Source organism: Nycticebus coucang, chromosome 4 (genome assembly GCF_027406575.1).
Source record: "Nycticebus coucang isolate mNycCou1 chromosome 4, mNycCou1.pri, whole genome shotgun sequence".
NCBI classification, from domain to species: domain Eukaryota; kingdom Metazoa; phylum Chordata; class Mammalia; order Primates; family Lorisidae; genus Nycticebus; species Nycticebus coucang.
The window spans coordinates 121,223,382-121,237,093 of record NC_069783.1 but is presented as its reverse complement, the minus strand read 5'-3'; the positions used below and the strand labels follow the sequence as shown (position 1 = coordinate 121,237,093).

Below are 13,712 nucleotides of genomic sequence, written 5' to 3'. Positions count from 1 at the left end.
TAAGAAGGAGAATATTCTGTGACATATGAAAATTATAAGGAAATTCAAATTTCGGTGTCCATAAATAACATTTTATTGGAACTTATTGGCCCATTTGTTCACTTATGGTAGAATGTGTTTGCTGACTCTGGGATTATAGAACCGACACAGTTGTCAGCTTTCTTTAGGGAAAGAGGGTGGTCTATTCAGAATGGAAGTGTGAGAGGACATCAAGCCACACTGGACTGGGTTTGGGAAGGTTTTTTCTCAAATGGGAGGGTCTCTCTCTCCTCCACGTGGGGGTAGCCTCAGTAGCCCTTTCTACCCCGAAACAGCAGAATTTCGCCATCCCCCCACAGCTGATTGGTTTAGGAGTAGACACCTGACCCACTCCGGGCCAATCAGATTTCCTTCCCTGGTAATTCAGAATTATGAACTGGGACTTGCAGGGAAAGTTAGGATAGTCTTAGGAGCCACATTTTGTAGCTCAAAGAAGGCTCAGGAATTTCTGCTGGTGACATTCCCAGAGCAGACTCATTTCCCAGGAATTTCTGCATTTCCTAAGAATTCGATATTCTTCAGATTCCTTAGACTTCTTCTAGCTGTTCATTATTCTAATACATTTGCCTCTTCCCCACCTACCAGCTGTCCTTCTTTCCCCTCAAAACTCTGTTTAGAACTGTTTTTGTCCTTTGCAAACCAAATGAACCTGAACAGCCCAGCCTCTAGTCCAGATCTCCTATCATTTACATGTTCCAGGTCAGCTCTTAATATCATTTCTTCTCACATAGGAACATAACAAAACATCCAGAACCCAAAAAATGAAGAGAATAGCACTCTAACTAAATTAGGAAGATCTGAGCAGAGCAAAATATGACTGAGGTTTGGTGTTTAAAGTTAAAAGTAGTACAAACCCACTCCAATTTCATTAGAGATGTCCTCAAACCCAAATTTTACTGGAAAATTTTTCACACCTACTTGTGGCATGGTGTTTTCATCATCACTCAGAGAGGATAAGACCTGACCTTGTGGGACTAATGTCAAAATTGATGCCAAATTGTTAAGAAGCTTATAGAAACATAAAGGAGGTTGCACAAGGGAATGGTATCACACAGTGAAGAAAAGAGCAAAGGCATCATGGTCAGCTGGACTTGCATTTGAATCCTAGCTCTGTCGCTCACTAGCTGTGTGACCTTGGGCAGTGTTTGTTAACCACTCTGAGCCTCATTTTTACCATTCCTATAATACAGACAATCCTAGTCTCTATGTCCTATAGTTATTGTGAGGATTCATTAGCACAGTGTCAGGAACATAGTAAGCCCTCAATAAATGGTAGCTGTTAGCAGTTTTATGATAGGCCATCCAGGGGAACATCAGAGATATTTCAGGATGGAAGTCATCCCTTTTCCCTATGTCTTACTTTTTCAATAACCCTGCATTAGCTAGGTGCGGTGGCCTGTAGTGCCAGGTACTTGAGAGTTCAGAGGCAGGAGGATCCCTTGAGCCCTGGAGTTCAAGGCTGCAGTGACTATGATAGAACCCTTGCACTCTAGCCTGGGTGACAGAGTGAGACCTTGTCTCTAAAATAATAGTAATAATAATAATGATAATGATAATGGATAACGATAACAATAATAATGATAACAATAATTCTGCAGCTTTGCACCATCACACCCACTGCGATCCCCTGTCTGCAGGCTACCTGGTTCCACCCATCCTTCCCATTCCTTCTCATCTTCTCATCAAAGGTTGAGTTTCCAGATTTGAAGCTTTTGCCAGTACAAACTTTGTGCGTCCCAGCACCTCTGAAAGAGCAGACTCCTCCAGAGTTGAGGCTTCCAGCCCTCTCACCAGCCCAGTAAACTTCATCAGGACATTGGCATTTCAAGTGGCCCCATTCAGACCCCTCTGAGTCATTATGTTCATAAAATTATTTGGGCAAAATTTATAATTATCTTCCTGTTGCACTTACCCACCTATTCAGTACAGAACTCAGGATTCCCACAACTGCACCAGTGCTTTTTAAAAACCATGTTCCTTGAGACATTAGCAAGAATCTTTGAAAAATAAAATCTCATGATTGAACAGGTTTGGTAAAATTTGCATCATATTTTAGCTTGTTCAATGCTCCTATTAAGTCCTACAGGAAAGAAACCAGTTAACTCAGCACTTCCCAAACCACACTGTCCACCTCTGTCACCTTCGATTCATCCTTGGCAATGGGAAGCCACTGGGGGTATCCCTGTGCATCTGGTACCCACCATCCAGATATTCAAAACTGAAGATCCACAAACTTACTATTCATTAAAATTCATCAAGCCAAGTTCTGCCTTGATTCAAGCCCATCTTAAGAGTATTTGGGCTGAGAGAAGTAACAGTATTAGTTTTCTGAGGCTGTGTGCCCTTGATGATTGCTGAGGACAGGGTCCCTTGTTCACTGGCCTTCTAGGGCTCTGGACACAGTCCTCATCCCCAATTCACAGATGAGGAAACTGAGGCTCTGGTCATGCAGCTGGGTGGCCAAGCCAGGATTGGCCTCTGATTCTAGCCCACTCTGATTTCAAACCACCTCTCTTGCAAGGGCCCAGCACAGAACTCAGCTCCAAGGACAGAAAAACAGATGAACACAGCAGAGGTCCAGCCAAGTAGTATAAAAAGATAAAGAATGAAAACTGACAATACAACATGGCAACCTCTGAGTCTGTGGGCTCAGGGACACCTTACCCATAGGGCTGCCTCCTCTCTTCATTCCCTTACTCAACAAAACTTTCAGATCTGCATTTCCCAGTACAGAATGTAGCTAGTGTGAATTGAGATGTAAGTGTAAAATACAGACCAGATTTCAAAGATGCAGAAAAAGGGAGCTGTAAATTACCTCATTCATAATTTTTATACTGATGACACATTAACTTATTAGTTTTCAATAATATTAGGCTAAAGTACATTAGTATAATTAATTTTGCCTCTTTTCTTTTTACCTTTTGAACGCAGTACTGGGAAACTTAAAATTATGTCTGTGGCTTGCAGTCTATTTCTAGTGTTGACTGCTACTCTGGAAGGCCGACTGTGTGTCAGTCCCCGTCAGTCCCCTCTGCACGAGGCAGCAAAGTGAAGCCAGAAGAGAAAGTGACAAGAATCTGGGCAAGAGACCAAGAGACACGCTGCTCTGGGCTTGGTCATCACACCTGCCCACGGGCTCAGAGCGTTCACGCCCTGCCCTCTGCCCGGAGGTGTTGGAAACTGCACGTCAGTGAGCTAGGTGCACAGATCTGGAGCAGTGAGCAGGTGACTGACCTGTTTTCTCCTCTGTACTATGGAAATAATGATTATCCCTGCCTCCCGGAGTTATTTTTAAGACCAAATTAAGTAAATGAATGAATGCAAAACGCCTGTCCCGTAACTGGTGCTTAACACATGACTGATTTCCAACCAAGGACTATGTTTGCTCCATTAGGGTATCTGGCAATGCCAGGAGACATTTTGGGATGTCACAACTGGAGACATGGCCAGGGTAGGGTGGCGTTGTCACTAGCAACTGGTGGATAGAGGTCAAAGATGCTGTGAAAATCCTACAGTGCACATCACAGCCCCCAATGACAGAGAGTTATCCCATAGCGTCAAGGCTGAGAAACATTGAATCAGTAGAAGGCAATGGCTATTACTGTTATTAATGTGAGCGCTAGCTGCTTATAAGGCTGTCATGCGACGGTAGACTTCACGAAGGCAGGGATTCTTGTCAGTCTGGATCACTGCTGTTTCCCCAGCACCAAGAACAGCGTCGGAACACAGTAGGTGCTCAGGATGTAGGGTGTCAAGTGAAGAATGAACCATAAAAATGGCCGGGCTACTTGTTGTCAGAGTTAGAAAGAATATTGGAAGTCGTCACTCCAGTCTGTGTTTTTACAAACACACGAAATATTTGCTGGTAACCATGTGTTTCCATGCCAGACGCTGGAGGTACGACAGTGCAGACGAGATATGGAAGGTAGAGCTCAGTCTTGTGGGTAAATCTGACAAGCGAACAGGCAATTCTGAAGTCCCTTTATAGCAGTTTGCTGGAATGCTTTGATTGACAGGGAGCTCATTCCCTCACAAGGCAGCCCACTCCATGATTCTAATAAAAATACTCTTTTTACTAGTGATACCCACGTCCGGGGGCTGGGGTACAGTTACCTAAGCTCAGAGTTCTTCCCTTGTCACCCTGAGCCCTAGTCTGTATCCCCGGCACCTGCCCCATGCCTGGCCCAAGAGGGGTCTCTGGGCTGGCCGCCCAGCCAGCTGCCTGCTCCCTTCTCGTCTGGGTTTGACAAGCCAAGCCGGCTGAGTCACAGGCTCAGCTTCCCCTAATCCACGTGGGGTCTGGTTCTGTGCCAGGGTGATGAGCTCTCTGCCAGGGTGCCTGTAAGTCAGACCAAAAAGAGCCTATGAGGCTCACTGATGATTAGACCTAAGAATGTTCTGGAATCCCACGTTCCAGCTTGGAGCTCCCAGAGGAGCAGATAGCAGCAGGCAGCCATGTTATTCTTCTAGTGAGGAAACTGGGGCACCCAGTGTGTGTGTGGTGGGGGGGCCCGTCCTGCCTAAGAATAGTAATGTAATTATTATTGTTGTATTATCATGGTTAATTATTAAAATCTGTCAACCCCAGTTGGACAGATCTGTCTGCATCATCCATTGCTGTATCTTCAATGCCCACAACAGTACCTGGCACATAATAGGTGCTTAACAAGTCCTTTTGCCAAATATGCATACAAGCAACAATAACAGCTACTTCCATGTGTCAAACATAATACAAGGAATTACATATTTACTTTTGTGGGCTTTGTTATTTGTCTGTCTCCACCACAAGGACTTGAATGACTGACTCTTTTGCCCACCACTATGTCTCCAGCCCTGGACCCACGCATAGTAGGTGCTCAGTAAATATTGAATAGAATAAATTAAGAGGCATTATTATCTCATTTATCTTTTCCCGCATCCCAGGCCGGGTGGTGGTGATCACTAGTGCATGTTAGAGATGAGAAACTGAGGCCCAGAGAGTGAAATGACTTCTGAAGGTCATGCAGTTGGTGAGACACAGACCAGATTTGAACCCAGGTCTGAGTGCAGGGTGCTGGCTAAGCCCATGTGCACCCTTCACTGCTGGGTCCTGCTCTTTCACAGTAAGAACAGAGAAAAGGATTGGGGGCCTCTGGGAAGGACTCTGGGGCAGAGGGGGGGCCACTTTGGCTCTCCCGGTCCTGCCCCATGAGTCCCAGTCACAAAACCTTGTCCACATGGCATCCCATTTGCTGTTCACAGCAGCTGCAGCAAAACTCAGAGTAGCAGAGTGACTTGCACAAGGTCACACAGGGAGTTGGGCGCAGGTTTTCTGACTCCATGTTCAGGGCTTTTATTCTCCTGAACCCCAATTTGTGGCTCAAACCTGAAGCCCTAATATAAGCATAGGTATGTGTGGGTCAGGAGGAAAGGCTGTGCCGCCGCAATGAGTCCACTTCTCCAGCATCCAGTACCCCTAGTGGCAGATCCAATTTCCACGCCTTGCTGGCTGACTTTAAGAACTGACGTCCTCTCTCTAAAAAATGAGGGTGTTGTTCTCCACAAGAGGTGGTGAAAATCCCTTGTCAGAGGGATGTGTTCTGGCTTTCCTGATGTGTGATTTTGGGGAAGCTGAACTCTGAGTCTCTTCATCTTCGTAGTTGAGTTAATAAATACCCACTTTTGGGGGCATGTGAGATTTAAGAGGGGCATCGTGGGCACTGTTCAGGTGCTGGCACATAGTAAGTGTTCAATAAACATGGTGTCTGGGATTACTTGTGACCACAGCAAGTGGCCCTACTTAGGATCCAGCGGGAACAGGCATTGCAGACTCAGCATGCTCACTCCTGGCTGGCCCTAGCCAGCTGGGGGGAAACCTGAGCCATCCTCCTCCTGGGCAGAGGCTGCCACTGCTGCTGCCACCTCTGAAATGAAAGAAAGGTCAGAGCTCAGGGAAGTGAGGGCCCTATGATGGAGGCGGCCAGAAGGAGAGGAGGGGAGGGGTAGCTGACGGCCACTTGACTGGCCTCAGCTCTCCTGGGGAAGCCCAAACTGGCCAGGCCTGGGTGCAGCCCGCCTGCCCTGGGGTTTGGCCTCCATGCCCTGCAGAGCCGCCTTCTACCCTGCCCCTGGGGAGGGGCCACCTGGTGTCAATTAAAACCCAGTCGCTTGCTGCACCACACCAGGCAGCTGATTAGTGCCGCTGGTCTCTCCAGATGGGGAGCCCTGTCTCAGAGGGGTGACAGCCAACACGCCAGGGTGAGGCCTCTCCAAGCAGGTGAGTACCCAGACAGGGGCTCAGCTTCTCAGGCAGGAGGGTCTGGTATGCCCAGACTGGGCATGGCAGGAAGAGGTTTGTTCTCCTGGGATGTCACAAGACCTTGCAGCATCCATGGCTCCCTCACCTTGGCCTTACCTGAAGGGTACCCCAAGGGACCACAGCCAAACCAGTGTCCCTCCCCTTGGGTCATGCTGCCACAGGGGCTACCCCTAGACAGCATCAAAGGGACCTGATGGGGAATGAGGGACCAGTCGGCACAGATGAGACTTTAGAGTCTGGGTTCTCCCCATGTCACCCAGAGTGGAGCTGATTCTCTATGCTAGCCTGTCTGGCTATCTAAGGCCATGCTCCTCCAACCTGCCAGCCCAGAGCCCATGCTAGGGGTGGGGTGGCACGGCTGCTGGCTGGCACAAGACCCCTGCAGGAAGCAGGCAGGGGAGGCTGCTGCACTGAAGGCCAGGGCTCGGGGGAGGCCACGGGCTTCTGAATGCCACATGCCCTGGAGCATGGCTGGGAGCCAAGGAGGGCCCTGGCCAAGATTCACAGATGCTTTGGGGGACCCTGCTCTAGCCTGCAGAGTGGACAACTCTGCAAAATCCAAACTGCCTCCTGGTTCCCAGTGGGGAGTCAATCCCAGCAGAGACAGATTAGTCAGGGGCAGAGGGGTTCCAGAGAGGGACAGCTCTCTAGTGCATCCAGGCAGTGAGGGGAGATATGACTTGTCCCTGGCCCTGCACTGCCTATAGATTTAAGCCTCAGCTGCTGGCCGGTGGAGGTTCTGTTATCTGTGAAAGGGTGCCCCATGGTGACAGACAGTGCTGTTGCTTGGTACCACCTGGAGGTCTGTGGCCACTGCTTGCTTGGGGAAAAGACAAAGTGCATTTAAGCCAGGATGGCAGGACCTGGGGAGACGGAGCATTGCCGGGTGTGTGTCTGCATGTGCATGCCATCTAGGTTATAATTGACCCTCTGCCTCCCTGGAACTCTTACTGGATAGTGGCTTCACACGCAGGCTGGAGAGGAAGGACGGATCACGAGCAGAGGGCCCTGTGTCCAGCAAGGCATAGGTGCATGTCCCACTGTGTGTGTGTATGTGTGAGCATGTGTGGTTGGAACTATGCCAACACCAGACTGATGAGGTCTCCGTAGCAGTGTCACCAGGTCATTGCAGACTGTTCCTTCCAACTCATTCTATCTGGGGTGGGGGAGGGGGTGAGTATTTCCTAAGGGCAGTACTGCACCTGTTTCCTGGAAAGCCAGTTAGACAATCTTTCAATTGTGTGCCTCTGAGCACTTAACTTGCTCTGTCTTTCAGACTTTGCTCCCACCTGGCTGAGCCCAAGCCGGGAGGGGCTACACTTGAGGGCTCCAACCCTGGAGTCCACATCTGTGAGTCTGGGGTAGGCAGGAAGGGCTTGGGGCAACCACAACCAAAGCTCAGCTGCTTTCTGGGAAATATTGTACCCAGTTCATTTTCTTTATAAATATCCATCAGAGGCTTCCATCATGTTAAGACCAGAGCCCAACACAAAGGATGTGATAGCACACTGAGAATTAATTCATTCCTTCATTCATTCAAAAAAAGATCTCAAGAAATATCTAAACTAGGTGCTGAAATTGCAAGATAGATCTGAAACTCATTCATTCCTGTGGTCCTTCATTCCCTCTACGCTTATGGAGCGTCTACTACAAGCAAGCTCTGTCCTAGCTGCTGCAGATACAACAGTGAACCAGGGATATGAGAAACCATCATCTCTTCCAATTTTCCCCAGGGATCCTCAAACTGCGGCCCGCGGGCCACATGAGGCAGTGTGATTGTATTTGTTTCCATTTTGTTTATTTACTTCAAAATAAGATATGTACAGTGTGCATAGGAATTCGTTCATAGTTGTTTTTGTTTTTGTTTTTTTTAAAAAAAACATAGTCCGGCCCTCCAACAGTCTGAGGGACAATGAAATGGCCCCCTGTTTAAAAAGTTTGAGGATCCCTTGCACACCAAGCCTGGATGTGGGAGAAAGCCAGAAACTTAAGAAGCAAAGGTTCATCTGGTCCTTTGAGCTAGAGATGAGGCCCCTGTTTGGCAACACCACCCAGGATGCCTCCAATGTCTACCCGGAATTAGTGGCTTTCACTAGAGGCCAATGGGTATGATCATAATATACCCCTTAGATCTCTGGAAAATACCCACGCCAGGAGAACGAGATGATGTTCACACATATCCATTATTTAACTTCCTTTTTCCAAAGGAAAGTATGATAATTTTGATAATTAATTACTAAGCATGCCGAAGGCACTTGCTCAGGTAATGAATAAGTACTAGGAGGTACCACTTGTAACTGGCCACCAGCCAGGCACTGTGTTGGGAACACCAGGTGAGTCATTGTATCCAACTCCTGCCCCATCCTCAGGCGGCAGCTCTGTTGCTCCCCCATTTTACTGGTACAGAAACTGAGACTGAAGGGGCCAAATAACTTACCCAAGGCCTCTGTGACTCTAAGGCCCATGCTTTTGACCTCTAAGCCAAAGCGCTCAAGAAGTCCACTCTAGACAGGACATAAGCAACTTTCTACAAACTCAGGATGGGGCAGCATGAGGGAGGGTGTGCTCCATGCCAAGGAGAGGGGGGTAGAGGGCTTCTCGGTCTTTTGTCAAAACGGAAGCTTGTGGAGCAGAGCTGTTCTTGCATCACCCAGAAGCAAGGTGGGGATCTTGCCCCCTCCTCAGCTCAGGCTCCCTCTTTTCTCTTGTCCTCAGGCAAAGCCCTGAGGTGTGAGGGCAGTTGATTTAGCATGTTGGTGTGAGATCAAAGCCAGCCAGGGCAAGAATGTGGCAGGAGAGGATACCTGGCAGGTGATGACTGAGTGGCCTGGAGGCTTGGGAGGAGACCTGGATAGGAATTGAGAAGTGTAGGCATCTGAGTAGGAGGAAGATGAGGCATTGATACAATTCACTCACTCATTCATTCATTCATTCAACAGATAGATATTCACTAGGCACCTGCTATGTGCCAGGCCTTGGTCTAGGCCCTCATGTTGGCATGGTGAATTCAGAAAACAAAGGGGACGGGCCTCTGTATGCCCATGTTGGCCAGTCATTGGCTCAGGTGGTCCCTGTTGAAGTGGGGGAAGTTGTTATAATTACCCAGGCAAGCCAGCTTCCCAACCTAAGGCAACTCCCAGCTGGGGCATGGGGGCCTCAGCCTGACAAAGGCAACAATATCATCCGCCCCACTTCCCTGAGCAGTTCCTGGTCCAGTAGGGGGGACGGGCAAGGGGGAAAGACAGATGAGGACAGACGGAGGGTGCACAACTCTGGTGGGGGATCCCAGAAGGGATCACCAGAACTAGTGTGGAAAGTCAAGAAAACACAGCAATGAGGAATTAGGGGCCTGGGTTTTAGTCCTAGCACCGCCACTTGCCAGCCAATGACTTCACTCCTAGAGCCACTAGTTCCCTGACTCTAGAATGCAGATGGTACAGGGGCCTTCCTTGTAGAAAAGATGGGGGGTTTGTGTGTAACCACTGGGATGTAATGGCTCCTAGGATGGTGCACTCACCCGGGGCATTGGGGACTTAGGCTTATTGAGGCTGACCCAAATCATAGAGGGCCTGTATCCCCAGGCAGTCCAGGTCCTTTCCTACCAAACCCTGGAGGGACCCAGGAGGCCTTGAGAGGTGACTCAGAAATGGCTGGCAGTGGCAGGTACTGAAGGGGCAAGGGTGACATGCATGTGGGGTAGGGGACTTGGCTCGGAGGGGACCAGGGGCTTAGCTGAGAGCTAGGGAGAGAAGGAAACCCTGGGCTTGACCAAGAAGGCTCCTACCCCCATCCTCTCCCAACGCCTCACTCCCGAAGCTCCAGGCCCAGCCTGAGCAGACCACCCCACTCTCTGCATCTCACAACATTATCCAGTCATTCACTCCCCACATGTTCCCTGGTCACCAACTCTGTGCCTGCCTGGCCCTGAGGATGTGCAGGCGCTTAAGACCAAAAGGATCTCTATGCTCCGGTAGCTCAAAGTTCATGATGGGTTATCAAAGACCATGGACAGGGGACAAAAAAGAGGGACATTGCTGAGGGGTCAGAAAGGTGAGAGCATTAAGGTGCCCAGTGAGGGCACTAGCCTCCCAGGACGAGAAGTGTCTGGGTGCACATGAGGCAGAAGCTTCTGCTGTCCACCAGGGCTCAGCCGGCAAGGGGAGGAGACAGGGTGGGCCCCCGGGAGTGGCTATCTAATCTAAAGGATGCCGTGTGTGAGGCTGTGTCTAGAGGATTGTGGTAGGGGTGTGTGATGTGTGTGTGTCACTGTGAGTGGGAGAGAGTAGTGTGTGTGCCTGTGAGTGTGTGTATATGAGCATCAATGTGTGTCATCGCATTTAGATTCCTGGAGCTGGGAAAGTTTGAAGTTCATTCAGTCCAACCTTCCCCTCCCCTCCCACGCAATGTTCACGTGTACTCCCTACAACTTACAACTGCCCTGGGATCCTCAAAGCAGCCTTAGAAGATGCTTCATGGCTTTATCCCATTGACCGATATGGCAACTGAGGCCCACGGACTCACAGGGAGAGAGTGGCAATTCCTCTGAGTCACTGGAATTGGTCTGTGGCCAGATCCTGCTCTGCCTGCTGGTTTCTCTAACTTGAGTGCTATACGCGTAACAAGATGCCTACTCAAAGCCCACTTGCTTCATCGTATTATCTCTTTCCCCTTTTGATTCTGTTACTTCCCACTATTCTTTTATTATCCCGTTCCTCCCCTGGGTTCTATTTCTCTTCCACTTCATTAGGAATAAATGAGACTCACTTTAACACGTCTCCTGCCCCCCTCTGCCAAACGCATTTTAAAAATCACTTTTCAATTAAGAGGAGAATTTTTATGAAAATGTTTAAATCAAAGTGGAGTTCATCATTTAAGATAATAAAGTTAGGGGGGAAAAATCATTTTGCAAGGCTCACCATGATTTTTTCAGAACAATGAATTATAAAGAGGCATTTAATGCTTATGGAAAAAAAAAAGATCTTGAATAAAGACCAAATATTTTCATAGAGTCAAACCCCAAAGCAGAGACAGCAAATTCCAATTCTCAGGAATCTGGCAGTGCTGTTGGCTAGCAAAACCCACAGATTTGTGAAGCAAAATGCATTTTTCTACCCGCTTTTCTCCTGCATACTGAGCTTATGCCCTAGAGCAATCTTCCCGTTCACCAGGGGCTCTGCTACACATACAGTTAGTCCTCCACGTGTATGATAAGTGCTGACCGTATTAAATTCAAACCCTTCCAAGCGAAAATCTCTCAGGCACTGACTCATTTCTGACAAGGCAGTTAAGTGTGGATTGTCTTGGGCCTTTGTGGAACTCTTGTGGCCACTAAAATCTGTGGCGTTTAGAGCATCAGAAAGATTGATGTCATTCCGTCCTACCTTTCCAACACACACCACACAGAAAAAAATCTACCCATCCATGCACCTGCTCATGTACCACGCATGCATGCGCCCACCGTTGACGCATCCGTCCATCCACCCAGGCACCCTTCCATCCCGTGTTATTCTATTGTTTGCCCATCTACCCGCCTCGTCATTCATCTGTCTATCCAACTGGTTGTTCATTCATCCCCTTATCCATCCAGTTATTCATCATTTATCAATCACCACTCATCCATACATCCATTCACTTATCCATTTTTCCATTTATCAGTTTATCTGTCCATCCAGCCTTCTGTCTGTCATTGGGATCCCCCACAGGACCCCCAAGTTTGATGATTGTCTAAGAGGATGCAGGACTCAGCACACAGTTGTACTCATGGGTTTATTACAGTGAAAGGATTCAAAGCAAAATCAGCAAAGGGAAGATGAACATGGGTTTAGTTCAGAAACTCCAAGAGCAAGCTTTTAAGAATCTTCTCCAGGTGGAGTCAGGCAGGACATGCTAATTCCTCAAGCAAAAAGTTATGACAACACATGTGAAATACTGTGTGCCAGGGACGCTCGCTAGAGATTTAGTGTCTAAAGTTTGGACTTTGGAGTATGGAGGTTGGTCACATAATCATGCTCTGCCTAAAATGTACCAAAATTCTGGACTCTCAGAAGAAAAACAAATGTTCAACATAATCCACAGTGAGAAACTCTTATCAGTTCTGGGAATTGTGGAAATTCTCTCAAAGTTCATATTCCCAGATGCCAACCAATGGCCAACCTTGCAAGGAGGCCTCTTGGGAGAGAAGTCTCAGGCCTGCTGTATTTAAACTCCCCTTCACACCATCCAATTATGTATCTGTCCATTAATCCATCTGTCTACACTCTCATCCACCCATTTCCACATCCATTCACTCATTGTCCTGTTCATCCATTGGTCTGTCCACTCATCCTTCTCTGTCCCCTCCTTGATCCTGCCAACATGCACTGAGCATCTACTCTCTTCCTGCCCCACTGGGCTCTGAGGCTGCAGAAATGGATGAGACACACCCTACCTACCCCTGTCAGCTTGCTTACAGTCAGGGTGCCTTCAAAGAGCATCCAATTCCATCATCCCGGTCCACTGGGAGGTGAGGGATACAGCAGAGAAGGCCCCTCCAGGGCACATGTGTCTGAGAGGAGCTGCAGAGCCCAGTGGGCCCAGCGCAGTGTGAGCAAAGCCCAGCCCAGCCAGGGCACTCCCAGCTCTGAGCAGCCCATGCTGTGTCCCCCACCCAGGTCCTCCCTCCTCTTCCAATGGGGCTGCAAGATCACTTTTCCAGTATCCCTACTGGGACCTCAGCTGCCACCTGGGCAGCCCCCGGGAATCTGTGTGAGCCGAGCTCAGATAAGGGGGCTGGGAGGGAAATTTCTAGGGAAGGAACTGTGCCTATCTGTGTTCTGGGAGGGAACAGACAGTAAAGGCAGTGGCCAGTGGAGTCTCTCTCTCTCTCCCTACTTCACCAGCTCCCTGAGCACCTCTTCCTCTCTCTGAGTGACTCATCACTGTCACTCTAGCAATAGTGACAGCAGCTCGCGGACTGCCATCATCACCTCTCCTTCCACATCCCTGACCCCACGGATCCTCCCACCTGCTCCATGAAGAGAGCAGAGCTTGGATGATCCTTTGTCTTAATCAATGTATGAAATGCCACAGGTTCAGAGAGGCCAGGTAGCTTTGCCAAGGTCACTCAGAGCTGGGCCTTACCCCCAAGTCTGTATATTCTCCAATCCAGAATTCTTTCTCACACCCATCACAGTGCCTCCCAAAACTTTCTCCCAGGCATTTCTCCACTCTGGTTGACACCGTGACTTCAACTTTCTTTTGTTCCCATGATTGGAGTACGAGATGTGGTGATAGGAGAAAGTGTCTCACCAGCGGGCATCTCTCCCCTCAGTGCCACGGTAACCACCTACCAGACACGGTCCGTGTGGTAGGTGCTGGCTTGAGCACTCAGCACGCC

The 13,712-nt window shown here is 48.8% G+C and overlaps 1 protein-coding gene across 3 annotated transcripts in view; it reads left to right on the top strand.

Moving 5' to 3' along the window:
- Positions 1-5,934: 5,934 nt before the first annotated feature.
- NOS1 (nitric oxide synthase 1) overlaps positions 5,935-13,712 on the top strand; it is a 178,231-nt gene continuing 170,453 nt past the window's right edge. For 2 of the 3 annotated variants that reach the window (XM_053589653.1, XM_053589650.1), the window contains exon 1: positions 6,011-6,295. The gene's annotated coding sequence lies outside the window, so the exon portion shown is untranslated. Of the gene's footprint in view, positions 5,959-6,010; positions 6,296-13,712 lie in introns of those variants that run through there. The other variant, XM_053589651.1, reaches the window with a different exon arrangement.